Consider the following 13,577-nt stretch of genomic DNA (forward strand, 5'->3'; position numbering starts at 1 on the left):
AAAGTAAACACTCCTTTACATTCATAAAAATGAGTAATGTCAAAAGGAATTAATTGAATAAATTATTTTTTCTAACCTGAGATTGAAGATAATAAAAGTAACACATCTGATCGAAATAATGGTAACTTTATTAAATTGTCTTCAAGATTTTAATGAATTTTTAAATAAAGACAAACAACTTATACTGGGGCACCTGGGTGGCTCAGTCGTTAAGAGTCTGCCCTTGGCTCAGGTCATGATCCCAGGGCCCTGGAATCGAGCCCCACATCGGGCTCCCTGCTCGGCAGGAAGCCTGCTTCTCCCTCTCCCACTCCCCTGGCTTGTGTTCCCTCTCTCGCTGTGTCTCTCTCTGTCAAATAAATAAATAAAATCTTTAAAGAAAAAAAAGAAGAGAAAAAGAAAAACAACTTATAAATAGCTCCCTAGGGAGTATCATTCTCTAAAATTTAAACTTTAACAAATAAATAAAAAATAGAAATTAAACTTAAATTTTTTTTTACTTTTTAATTGAAGTATACTTGACATATTATATTAGTTTCAGAAGTACAACATAGTGATTTGACAATTATGCACATTATGATATGTATACCATCATAAGTATAGTTACCATCTGTCACCACCCATTTATTAAAATATTATTTTTTTAAAATTTTATTTATTTATTTGAGAGAGGGTGGGGAGGGGCAGAGGAAGAAGGAGAGACTCTCAAGCAGACTCTGCACTTAACATGGAGCTGGTGGGGGTGGGGGAGGGCAGCCTCTTGACAGCTCAGTGGGTCCCAGCCCAGATGCGGAGGACTAAGGACTATTGAAAGCACAGAGTTCAAACCCTGGACCCTCTACACCCAAGAGCCCCATGCAGGTGCCACAGGATGGAGAGGAGTTTGCCAGCCAACCCTGGGACCACGGCCTCCTGTCAGCAAGATGGGGACTTTTTAGTTCCTGTCCCTGGTCCCATGGGGGCCCCCCAGTGATCTCCTGCTGCTGGCAGGGCTCAGCCCTATACTTCGAGGGGCTCCATGTGGCCCTGCATCCCCAACCAGGCCAGCACACAGCCCTCTTTCAGCTGGAGGATGAGTGTTTCCCAAGCCTGCCCTCCCTGGCTCTTAGCTATGCGACGAGGCAGCGTCCCCTGTCCCGGGCCATAGGGGCTGTGGCCTCCAGGCCTGTGATACAGCAAGGACCTATTTGACGCAGCTTTAGTGAGGACTCCCTCCCAGACAGGCCAGCTCGGATAGAGTGGCCCAGGGCTAGGAAGTGGAGTGGCAGTCAACCCAGAGGTTTGGAGCCCATGGGGCCGTCAAGAGAAGACCAGTCTGGACCAGGAGCCTCAGGTGTGCCCACATGTGCCCTCCCTCGAACAGGTAGTGATCCCGTATTGCTGAAAACCCCAGCTCTGCCGGGGTCCATTGCTAACAGCCTCAGGGCCTCTGATGGGCAGCTTTATGCCAAGGCACCCACCAAGCCACCTTGAACACCCTCAGTGATGCTCCAGGATGATGTGGATGCCTCCTAACAAACGGTGCGCCCAGCGCCCAAGGAACACCCCCTGGCCATGGCGGCCCAGAAGCAGAGGCCCCATGGTGGGAAGTTGATGAGGAAGAGGAGAAAGAGAACCGAAATTTTGCAAGACCCCAGGCTGCGGTCTCTTTCTGACCCCCTAACAAGCCCTCTTGCCTGCTGGGCCCCCAGAATCGGCCCCCAGAAGCCAAAGGCCTGTTCCTGGCCCACCATCCTGGGAGCGCCGCCCTCTACCTATTATTAGTGGGCTGCCGGACTACAGTCCTTCTAGGAGGGAACCAAGGCTCAGCGGGGTGCCAAGGGGGTCGCCTCTGGCCTGGAGCTGTTCACACTTCCCCAGGGGCATTGCTTGAGGTTGGAACTTCTGGAGAGACACGAGGTGCTGGCGCTGGCCTTGCTGGGCTGCGCGCCGCCGCTGGAGGAGCGCGGGGCCCCCCTGAGGTGGATGGTGGAGCTGGTGCTGGCGTCGCAGCCAGGGGCAGCAGGGGATCCGCCCGGACTGGCCGCAGACAAGGGCGCCCTGCTCAGGTCCCAGGGGTCCCAGCTGGATCGCACGTGGCGCCAGCTCCAAAGGAGACGCACAGAGGCTGCGCTGGCCTCCGAGCCGGAAGTGAAGCTGCTGATGTGGGTGCTCAACGAGGGTGGCTGACCCTGCGCCCCGGGCGAGGTGGCACTGCCACACGTGGCACCCACGGTGCTCCTGCTGGGGAGCGGGGAACTCTGGGGGCCACGAGAGGAGGCCAGCGAGCAGCTGCTGCACAACCAGCACCCGGCACGTCAGATGGCCCTGCATTTGCCCGAGTTCCACGAGGCGGCAGCCAGGCTCCGGAGAGAGAGAGGCTGCTCTGGGGAAGCCGCGGCGTGGGGGCGCCACAGGCTGCATCTCTTGAGAAGTTCCAGCGCAGCCTCAGCGTCCTTTCGCAGCGCCTGGAGCCGGATGATTGAAAGCACAGGCCCCCTTTTTCACACTGGGACACCCAGGCTTTGGCAAACCCCGGCTGACACCAAGGAAGTCGCCCCGAGCCGCTCACACAGCCAGTCACGGGGGGGGGGGGGGGGGGACCCACATTCTGTCTCACAAAATGGAGGGGCAGATTTGCAAAAACCCATCCTGCTCCCTAAAAATGTACATGGATCATAGGGTAAGGGACAGCCTCCTCCCCCACACTAGAAGATCCAGGTGTCCGGAGGCTCTGGATGCCCTATCCCACCCCCTCACCCCACACAAGTATCCTACAAATGGTGACTCTAAGGCTTCTAATGAAAAGGGAACTTACTCGGGGCGCCTGGGTGGCTCAGTTGTTGAACGTCTGCCTTCGGCTCAGGTCATGATCTCAGGGTCCTGGGATCGAGTCCCGCATCGGGCTCCCTGCTCGGCGGGAGTCCTGCTTCTCCCCCTCCCACTCCTCCTGCTTGTTCCCGCTCTTGCTGTCTCTCTCTCTCTCCTGTCAATTAAATAAATAAATAAAATCTTTAAAAAAAAAAGAAAAGAAAAGAGAACTTACAGATCTCTTACTCAGAAGCCAGAGTTCAAATGCTTTTTTAAAGTCTGTGTGACTTCTAGGGACACCTGTGTGGCTCAGGTGTTGGGCGTCTGCCTTCTGCTTGGGTCGTGATCCCAGGGTTCTGGAATCGAGCCCCGCATCGGGCTCCCTGCTCAGCGGGAAGCCTGCTTCTCCCTCTCCCACTCCCCCTGCCTGTGTTCCCTCTCTTGCTGTGTATCTTTCTGTCAAATAAATAAATAAAATATTAAAAAACAAAAAACAAAAAACAGTTTCTGTGACTTCTGGCAAATGGCTCAACCTCTCTGTGCCTACCTTCAACATAAAAGTAAGGCTGTGGGAGCGCCTGGGTGGCTCAGTCAGTTGAGCGTGGGTCTCTTGATTTGGCTGAGATCATGATCTCGGGGTCCTGAGACCCAGCCCTGCCTGGGGCTCCCCGCTCAGCAGGGAGTCCACTTGAGATTCTTTCCCTCTGCCCCTCCTTTCCCTCGAGTGCCTGAGTGCGTGAGTGCGCACTCTCTCTCTCTCAAATAAATAAATAAATCATTAAAAAAAAAAAGTGAGGCTGTGTTCTTTCTAGGGGTTCTCATGGGGATTAAAGCTCAGTATTTAAATATCATGGGTGGAGAATGCCTGGCCCAGAGTAGGTGCTCAACACTTCCTTTTCTCAGTAAAAGCTGTGGTGAACATGAAAAAAAAAAAAAGAGAGAGAGAATCTTTCTTTTTCTAACTGTTTTAAGTTTTCAACCATGGAAGAAATTCATTGGTAAATTATATTTTTAAATATCTTCTAAGAATAATAGAAATGTTTGAATACTAATTAGTAGGAAATAATTTTTTTATTTTTTTTAATTTTTATTATGTTAATCACCATACATCATTAGTTTTAGATGTAGTGTTCCATGATTCATTGTTTGTGTATAACACCCAGTGCTCCATGCAGAATGTGCCCTCTTTAATACCCATCACCAGGCTAACCCATCCTCCCACCCCCCCCTCCCCTCTAGAACCCTCAGTTTGTTTTTCGGAAATAATGTTTTTTAATTTATTTATTTGAGATAGCACAAGAAAGCACGAGCAGGGGCTTGGGCAGAGGGAGAGAGAGAATCTTTTTTTTTTTTTAATTTTAATTTTTTTTTTTAAATTCCAGACTCGCTGGCCTGGAATCACAACCAGAGCTGAAGGCAGAAGCTCAACCAACTGAGCCACGCAGGTGCCCCAAGAAATACTTTTTATTGCATTTCTTTTATACGCTAGACAATATGCCATATATTTTACATGTATTTTCTAGTGTGAAAGATGGCTCACTTGTAAAGGATTTATATCAGATAACAATAAAAATTTTTACAGTTAAACAAAATAAATTTTAGGGGTGCCTGTGTGGCTCAGCCTTCTGCTTGGGTCGTGATCCCGGGGTCCTGGGATTGAGCCCCACATCAGGCTCCCTGCTCCATGGGAAGCCTGCTTCTCGCACTCCCCCTGCTTGTGTTCCCTCTCTCACTGTGTCTCTCTCTGTTAAATAAATAAATAAAATCTTTAAAAATAAATAAATTTTAAAATTAGATATGCAAAAAATACTCCATCTTTAAATGAACTACTGAAAGCTGCATACCAGTAAAGAATCTTGCAGTTCAGACGCCTGGGTGGCTCAGTCGTTGGGCGTCTGCCTTCAGCTCAGGTCATGATCCCAGAGTCCCGGGATCGAGTCCCGCATTGGGGTCCCTGCTCGGTGGGAAGCCTGCTTCTCCCTCTCCCGCTCCCCCTGCTTGTGTTCCTGCTCTCGCTAGGTCTCTCTCTGTCAAATAAATAAATAAAAAATCTTAAAAAAAAAAAAAGAATCTTGCAGTTCTATTACATACCAGTATAAAAAAAACAATGCCGTTAATAATTCTTTTGCCAAAGTCATTAATGTAAAATAATTCTAGGACACCTGGGTGGCTCAGTCGGTTGGGTGTCTGCCTTTGGCTCAGGTCTCAGTCCCAGGCTTCTGGGCTTGAGTCCTGCATCGGGCTCCCTGCTCAGCGGGGAGTCTGCTTCTCCCTCTGCCCACAGCTCCCCCTGCTTGTGCTCATTCTCTAACAAATAAATAAATAAACCCTTAAAAAAAGTAAAAATAAAAATAAAGGGGCTGATTAACAAATGGCCAAGAAGCACAGAAAATGCTCGACATCACTAATCCTCATAGAAATGCAAATCAAAACCACAATGAGATATCATCTCACACCCATTAGGATTGCTACTATTATAAAAAAGAACAGGTATTGGTAAGGTTGTGGAGAAATTAGAAACTTTATGCACCATTGGCAGGAAATATGGTGCAATTGCTGTGGAAAACAATGGAGTTTCTGCAAAGAATTAGAAATAGAACGACCATATGAACTAGCAATCCTACTTCTGGGTATATATCCAAAAGAATTAAAAATGATGTCTCAAAGAAATATTTGCATGCCCATGTTCCTAGCAGCATGATTTGTAAGAGCCAAGAGGTGAAAGCAACCCAAATCTCAGTCAATGGATAAATGGATTTTAAAAATGTAGTATGTACATGCAATGGAATATCATTCTGTCTTAAATAGAAAGGAAATCCAGCCACATGCTACAACATGGATGAAACGTAAGGACATTATACTAAGGGAAATAAACCAATCACAAAAAGACAAATACTGTGTGATTCCACTTATATGAGTCAAATTCATAGAGACAGAAAGTGGAATGGTGATAACCATGGAAGGGGAGAGGGAAAAGAGGAGTCTTTACATAGGCATAGTGTTTCAGATTTCCAATGTGAAAAACTTACACGGAGATGGAGATTTTTTTGCACAACAATGTGAATATACTTAACACTACTGAACTGTGTACTTAAAAATGATTAAGATGGTAAATTTTATGTTAAATATTTTTTACTAGATAGTTTACATTTCTAAATCAATTAATGTTTTTACAACCTTCTCTTTTATTAAAAAAGTGAAACATAAGATGATCTCTAAAATCTTATTGTTTTTCTATATAAAGAATATGCCATTATGTCAATCTTTAAACAATTATTCTACTTAAGAAGAAAAGCATTGCACATTTAAATTGATGAGTATATTCCCTGAAAACATATAAACAGAATAATATTGCCTTTTTAGAAGGTAAACAGGGTGCCTGTGTGCCTCAGTTGGTTAAGCGACTGCCTTCGGTTCAGGTCATGATCCCGGGGTCCTGCTATCAAGTACCACATCGGACTCCCCCTGATCTGTGGGGGGTCTGCTTCTCCCTCTCCCCCTGCCTGCCACTCCCCCAGCTTGTGCTCTCTCTCAGTCAAATGAATAAATAAAATCTTAAAAAAAAAAAAGGTAAACAAGGTAAAATTGATAAAGATCTGATGATTTGGTAGGAGAACAGTTGTGATTTTCAATTTGGGTATTGTATAAAGTCTATGTAATAAGGGTAAAAATTAGTTCAAATCCAAATAATTTCTAATGTGTATCAGAAAAATCACAGATTATTCATCTTTTCACCACTTCACAGATAAACTGGTGTTTATGTAAGAAGGGAATACTGAAGGAAGTGGATAAGGAATAGCAAACATAACATATTAGTTTCCAGCGTTTTAGAGGCAATTAAATGAATATAAGAGGACTCCAGTAATATGATAGACCAAATGTCAATATCCATAACATTTAGAGAGCTCCTCAGTCAAAAAATTATAAATATCCCCATTGAAAAACAGGCATGGCACATGAAATGTACTTTGCAAAGAAGTAGCAAATAAGCAGTAGACATGAACTAAAAAATCAGCCTCAATAGCAATTAAAAGATAAAATATGATTTTTTTCTTTTTTTTTTTTTTAAGTAGGCCCCATGCCCAATGTGGTGCTTGAGCTCACAACCCTGAGATCAAGAGTCCCATGCTTTACCGAATGAGCCAGCCAGGTGCCTCAAAAATAAAATATTATTTTAATGCAAATATTATTTCAGCTTTGTCTGTCATGTTGACAGAAATTTGTTGTAAAATTCTTACTCATGGGGCACATGAAAAAGTATATATATGAGAGAAGTGTATTACATATAATTGTTTAAAACCATCCCTTCTATCACCCAATGATATCTAATTTTTTTTAGCACTTGCTAACATTTAACATTCCATGCACATATTATATTTTTGTTGTAAAATAGATAATGCTGGGGCACTTGGATGGCTCAGTCGGTTAAGGATCTGCCTTAGGCTCAGGTCATGATCCCAGGGTCAGGCTCCAGCCCCGAGTGTGGCTCAGTCAGTTAAGGGGTTGACTTGATTTAGGGTCAGGTCCCATGGTCCTGCTCCAACTGTGGGGGGAGGGGGAGTGCTTAGTTGAGATTCTCTCTGCTTCTCCCTCTGCCCCTCCCCTACTCATGCTCACTCATGTTCTCTCTCTCAAATAAATAAATAAAATCTTTTTTAATTCTTTTTTTTTAAATATTTTATTTATTTATTGACACAGAGAGAGAGAGAGAGAGAGCACACAAGCAGGGGGAGTGGCAGACAGAGGGAGAAGGAGAAGCAGGCTTCCCAGGAAGCAGGAAGCCCAACTCGGGGCTGGAGCCTGACCCTGGGATCATGACCTGAGCCTAAGGCAGATCCTTAACCGGCTGAGCCATCCAAGTGCCCCAGCATTATCTATTTTACAACAAAAATATAATATGTGCATGGAATGTTAAATGTTAGCAAGTGCTAAAAAAAATTAGATATCATTGGGTGATAGAAGGGATGGTTTTAAGCAATTATATGTAATACACTTCTCTCATATATATACTTTTTCATTTTTAAAATGTATATGATAATATTCCTTTAGGAAATCAGAAAAGCTGAGTTATTTTTAGATGCCCATTTACCATATGAAGTCCTTATTACCAAAGCCCTTCTATATCTTTAAAAAAAAAAACCCTAGGTATGTTAAGATATAATTCACAAACCTTACAATTAATTCATCTAAAGTGTACATTATATTGATTATTGAAAGTGTGGTCTTGGTCTCCCAACTATTATTTTTGAATTGTCTATTTCTCACTTCAATTTTGACAGGCTTTGTTTTCATGTATTCGGGGGCTCTGTTGTTACAAGCATATGTTTCTTTACACCTTTACACCATAATACCATTTTTCACAATTCACCATCATTTTTATGATTTTGTACCTGTCTCTCTCCCTACTGTGTCTCAGCTATCTTTGCACGACAGAATCTACTCAAGTACAAGGGACATAACAATAGTCAGTAAATGTTAAATGAATGAATGAATGAATCCCTTGTTTTGTATTTAGCCTCAAAGACATTCCTGCCATGCTTAATATTTTGACTTCAAGATAGTGATACACAACATTCTCAAAGGCAGTTCCAAAAAGTGCAACTGACATTTGAAAATGTCAAGCTGAATTTGGATAACATCCCCCTTCCCAATTTCCTTTGCAAATTTCAGTATATGTTATATTCAACTTTATTGTGTGAAAAAATCAGCAAAGCTGCAAAGGGTGAGTTCTGTACCTTTGTAACTTTTACTTGTACATATTTACAACACTTATATATAAATTATTTCATTTCTCTTGTATTTTATTTTATTATTTTATTTTTTTATTTTTTTAAATATTTTATGTATTTGTCAGAGAAATAGAGAAAGAACACAAGCAGGGGGAGCGGCAAGCAGAGGGAGAAGCAGGCTCCCTGCTGAGCAAGGAGCCTGACCTTGGGATGACCTGAGTCAAAGGCAGACGTTTAACCAACTGAGCCACCCAGGTGTCTAGTCTGTCTCTTGTATTTTAGAGTTTAAATTTCCCCACCATTAATGCTTTCGTGGGATGTTAGAAAAAGAAACTGGAACAGAAACAAACAAACAAACAATAGGGTATTATATGTTTTCCTCAATTATTTCTATTCTATTTGCAATCTTCCATTAACCTGGTTTATAACCTAGCATAGCAGGAAATAACAGATTATTTACTTTCTAGGAAAATACTCATGGAGCAATCTTGAAAAATGTGAACAAAAGCTTCAATAAAAGTTCCGAGTTTACTGTAAAAATTCTATTATTTTTTTTAAAAGTTAATTAATCCGCTCCTTAATATGATTGTATACTCATACTGCTAAATACTTGGAAATGTATTTGGCTACCTCTTACACAGCAAAAAAGAGTACTTAAAAGAAAGTGTTTTTAAAATAGTCTAACAATATAATTAGTAATCATGTTAGAAATATTAACCTTTAACAAAAGTCTCAGAGGGGCGCCTGGCTGGCTCAGTCAGTAGAGCATGCAACTCTTTTTTTTTTTTTTTTAAAGATTTTATTTACTTATTTGACAGAGAGAGTTAGCGAGAGCAGGAACACAAGCGGGGGAGTGGGAGAGGGAGAAGCAGGCTTCCTGCCAAGCAGGGAGCCCGATGCGGGGCTCAATTCCAGGACCCTGGGATCATGACCTGAGCCGAAGGCAGATGCTTAACAACTGAGCCACCCAGGCGCCCCGAGCATGCAACTCTTGATCTCAGGGTTGTGAGTTCAAGGCTACACTGGGCATAGAGCTTACTTAAAAAAAATAAACAATTTTAAAAGAGAAAGTCCTCTCAGAAATCTTATATTTGAAACATATGTACATGATAAAATATAATAAAGATATATAATAATTGTACATGTAACTATATAATAATCATATGCACCTAATAATTATATATATATATAAATAACTATATATATTATATAGAGAGATATACCTATTGTCAGGGAGGAAAAATTTTCTCTGTCCTTCAAGGTCCTTGTAGCTGGAGTAAGAATTAAACTGACATGAAACAGATTAACAGGAAAAAATCAAATTTTGTTTTGTAAGTACAGGAAATCCATACAAATATGAAATTCCAAAGACAGTCAGGCAATATGAGATTTATATGACATCCTGAGCTGAGGTGAGGGGTAGGGGTCTGGAGATAGAAAGGGGAAGAAGACCTTAGTAGGAAGGTGAGAGAAGATGTTTGGAAAACAAAGGGTGCTCCTTTATGCAAATAAGTGTCTTAAGTAAAGAGGAATCTCTTTTAATAGCTCCCTTCCTGGTACAGGCTCTCCTTTCCAATGTAAATTTAGTCAGTTGAGGGGGTGGTAAAGAGCTTTTCCTTAATCTGCTGGCTTTTGATTGCTTTTAACTCAGAATAATCTTCATACCAAAGTACCACATTTTTGGTTGGCCTGCCCCTTGGCCCCTACACTATATATACATATATATGTACATATAGTACACACACACACATATGTATGTATGTATGTATATTTTTAACCACCCTTTTAACTACATAAAACATTTAAATTCATAAAAATTATTACACAGAAAATAAAGCTAGAAAGAAATATACAAAATGTTTAGAGTGATTTTTTAATATTTGATTATTTTTCTTTTCTTTCCTTTTTTGTGTTTTCCAAATTGTGTACAAATATATGAATGAAACTGATAATTTAAATGAACAATTTTTTTTAAGATTTTATTTTTTTAAGTAATTTCTACACTCAACGTGGGGCTTGAACTCACAACCCTGAGATCAAGAGTCTCATGCTCTACCAACTGAGCCAGCCAGGTGCCCTTAAATGAACAATTTTTAAACTTTGTTTTTTTTTCAAAAAGAAGAAACTTAAGTTTGCCTTAAATATTTCTGGAACATAAATTCATTTACTCAAGGATCAACTAATTACCTACAAAACAATAAATTACACTCTGTTCAAAAAGCTATAATCTAGGGGTGCCTGGGTGGCTCAGTCGGTTAAGCATCTGCCTTCAGCTCAGGTCATGATCTCAGGGTCCTGGGATGGAGCCCCACATTGGGGCTCCCTGCTCAGCAGGGAGCCTGCTTCTCCCTCTCCCTCTGCCTGTCGCTCCCCTGCTTATGCTCTCTCTCTCTGTCAAATAAATAAATAAAACCTTAAAAAAAAAAAGATATAATCTAGTGTTAAAAAGGGATTGACAGAGGACTACCGCCATTTCATCCTCAAACTTCTAATTGATTTAAGTTCTTCTTTCTGGATTATCTCTAACTTATACAAAAGACCCGGCGGGCAAAGCATCCCATGATGGGAAGCAGAACTACCCCCTCAAGCAATAAGGACAGCCCTGAGACAGCAAGACCCCAGCCATGATTGACCCCAATACAACGACTGACCTGACCTTTACTGCCCACCTGCATGTACCCACCAACCTTTGTCCCACATTTTCTTTATATAAACCTAGAAGTATTTTCAGCACTTAGGAGACAGTCTTTGAGAGATTAGTCCACTATCTTCCCAGTGTTGGCCTCTCTGAAATAAATGCCTTTCTTGCTTCACCACCACTTGTCTTTCTGCCTCTGGATTTTGTCAGTGGTAAGTGGCCAAAGTCAATCTGTTTAGGGTCCCCAAAGCCAGGTGCTCTTGCACCCCTGTGTCCTGGCTACAAGATAACCAATCCAAAACAGAGTCACTGATGCTGAGCCCCATGTCAGCAAACCAAAACTTAATACTTAATCTAATTGCAGTTTCAGCTTCTCCTGAGAATGTAATTTTTTTTTTTTTCCTCAGAGAGAGAGAGCGAGAGAGCACAAGCAGGAGGAGCGGCAGGCAGAGGGAGAAGCAGGCTCCCTGCTGAGCAAGGAGCCCAATTTGGGACTCGATCCCAGGACCCTGGGAACATGGCCCAAACTGAAGGCAGACACTTAACCAACTGAGCCACCCAGGGGTCCCTGGAAATGTAACCTTTAACCAATCAATCTGGAATTACTTGGTCAGTGGCTAGTGAATAAATCTGCCTGATAGAACCTTTCTATCACTCTTTGGAAGGCAACCTTGCCTGAAACAATGCACTCTTTGCTGATAACTTCCATTTCTTTTCCCCTTTCTGCCTTTAGAAACCTTTCTTTTTCTACAGCTCTTCAGAGCTCCTTTCTCTTTGCTAGATGGGATACTGCCTGATTCATGAGTTGTTGAATAAAGCCAATTGTATCTTTTAATTTACTTAATTGAATTTTGTTGTTTAACAGATTTGGTGGCAGTGCAGGGCTGAAGGAGACTTCCAACAGCTTCAGGGACAATGAGAATCACGGGTATGGTACCCAAAAACCCTTTTGAGTACTCTTTCTTGCTATTTCTGAGGGCCATGGGTAAGTTCCTCTAAGTTCTGAGCTCATCTCTCTTTGCATGGAGCTCCTAATCTAAGTGACTTTCCACAGTTCCTCATTTGATTGGAATCCCTCCCTGAATTCTCTCTCCCCACTCTCCCAAATTTCATGCTGGGAACTGATGATGGTTACCAGATTGGATCCTGAGTTGAACTGGGCCCTTTGTAAAACTTGGATTTAGTCCAGAATCAGACTCGGTCCAACTTAAAAACCAGAATGGATTTGGATCCAGACTGGGTTTAATTTAAACTGGACAAGGTCCAGTGAGAGGCCTAAGGTGAATAACATTTTTTTTTTTTTTTTTAAGTAAAGGCTATTGCTAATGGGAATCTTGGAGGCAAAGAGAAAAAAAAAGCCACAAAATTGGTGAACCTGGGTGGAGCACTTAGAAGCTGACAGAGTATTTGTGTGCCACCTAGCTTGAAGACTCCTATGTTAGGATAAGTTGATTACAAAACAGGTTAGATGGACACTAGGTCACCTGCCAACCTCAAAAGAATTTCCGTACAACAAGGTACATCGTAAAATACCATAAAATCCCCAACCCAGTGGCACATCCCTCTTGGGTGTTAGTTGGGCTCCAGGAGACCCAAAAGCTTAGTCAAAAAAATGAGATTGCTGAAAGAGTTAAGTACACCACCTTCCAGCATGCCTCCCGAAGGCCATGAGCATAGTTCTTAGACATAAAATATATCCAAGAGCTATGGTTCCAGAAGCTATAGATATCTACAAAAATGGCAAAATGGGGCGCCTGGGTGGCTCAGTTGGTTAAGCATCTGCCTTCAACTCTGGTCATGATCCCAGGGTCCTGGGATCAAGCTTTGTGTTGGGCTTCTGCTCCGCGGGGAGCCTGCTTCTCCCTCTCCCTCTGCCTCCTGCTCTCCCTGCTTGTGCTCTCTCTGTCAGAGAAATAAATAAAATCTTTAAAAAAAAAAAGAAAAAAGGCAAAATTATGCTAAGCTTTTGTGTCCTGAGAACTGGGCTTGGTAACTGTGCAGTTGAAGGCTCTAAAATCCGGCTAGACAGAAATGTGCGCTATACCCCATTTGTGGCTAGATATGACCAGACCAAAATGTAGGTTAAATTCTACTTGTGGCTAGGTTCCTACCTAACTGCTGCCAGCCTTTAAGAGAATTACAATGGCCATTTTGAGGAATGTTCGAATTAGGTAAGTTCGTTTTTAAAAGTGCACTTAAAAGCATGGGTTTCCAAGTCAAACAAATGGAATGCGAAACCTATTTTAATTGGCATACAGAAACCTCCAAAGTGCTTCAAAATTCCAAAATACCTATAATGAAAGTTCTGTTGTGAAAGGCTACTGAAAAATTAAAAATATCAGAGGTACCTAAAAAAATAGACCGTAAGACTGATATAACCCCTACCACTTCCCTCTATCTTCCTTTATCTGAGTACTTAC

The 13,577-nt window shown here is 42.2% G+C and overlaps 1 pseudogene; it reads left to right on the plus strand.

Annotated features, from left to right (window-relative positions):
* The first annotated feature begins 759 nt into the window (after positions 1-759).
* LOC118010802 lies at positions 760-2,465 on the plus strand (annotated as a pseudogene).
* Positions 2,466-13,577: the final 11,112 nt, after the last annotated feature.

This window comes from Mirounga leonina, unplaced genomic scaffold, assembly GCF_011800145.1.
Source record: "Mirounga leonina isolate KUSES-001 unplaced genomic scaffold, KU_Mleo_1.0 Mir_101664, whole genome shotgun sequence".
NCBI lineage: Eukaryota > Metazoa > Chordata > Mammalia > Carnivora > Phocidae > Mirounga > Mirounga leonina.